The sequence below is a fragment of the Callorhinus ursinus genome, unplaced genomic scaffold (assembly GCF_003265705.2).
Source record: "Callorhinus ursinus isolate GAN/ISIS: 27379988/994484 unplaced genomic scaffold, GSC_fseal_2.0 scaffold69, whole genome shotgun sequence".
Lineage (NCBI taxonomy): Eukaryota > Metazoa > Chordata > Mammalia > Carnivora > Otariidae > Callorhinus > Callorhinus ursinus.
This window is the reverse complement of record NW_027397131.1, coordinates 5,011,117-5,011,998: the sequence shown is the minus strand read 5'-3', so window position 1 is coordinate 5,011,998 and position 882 is coordinate 5,011,117.

Sequence of the window (882 nt, the reverse complement as noted above, 5' to 3'; positions counted from 1 at the left end):
TAGAGGGGAGGGAGCTGGGGGGATGGGTTAGCCTGCTGATGGGCATTAAAGAGGGCACATTCTGCGTGGAGCACTGGGTGTTATATGCAAACAAGGAATCATGGAACATTACCTCAAAAACTAATGATGTAATATATGGTGATTAACATAAGATAATTTAAAAAAATAATTTGGAAAAAAAAAAGAAATTGATACCTTGAATCCTTTTGGATGGATCAATTTCTCCACTCAGTAACACCATTCCTTTGTGTGTAAGTGCATATCAAACACAAATGGCCTCAATTTTAACTTGGGTCACATGTCATTTTCTTCAGAGGGAACAATAGGTAGTCACTGTGAATTTTATGCTCTAAGCCTCTATTAAAGGTACTTATTCCACACCAATTCTAATTATTCATAATCTGTCACTTGAATACTTTCATAAAGAAAAAATAGTGAAGCCAAGAGTCTCACCTTCAAAGTTAGAGACTGTATTACAATATACTAAAAACTACTAAACATCTGCTCATTTTAAACATTAGCTGACCCAGTTGCAAAATAAAGAAATGTAATATATTACTTAAAAAATATAATTAGAAAAATCAATAACTTGCAAGTGCTGTTAAAAATTCCTCACTGTCTTGTAAACAAACATTTGATAGACTTTCAAAAATTTTAAGTCCTTTTCTTTTTCCTACAGAGACTTCAGTAGTAGGAGAGAACAATTGCTGAATCATGAGTCAGCAAGCCAGAAATTCATTCTCCTTTGCTGAGATACTTAACTTCTGAGGGGCTTAGTTTTCTTTCTGGAATTGTAAAATTAGGGAGTGGTTAAATTTTTCCAAGTTACTTCCAGTTTTAATAATAAAGAGACCAAATGAAGTTTTTCAACCATTAAAAAAA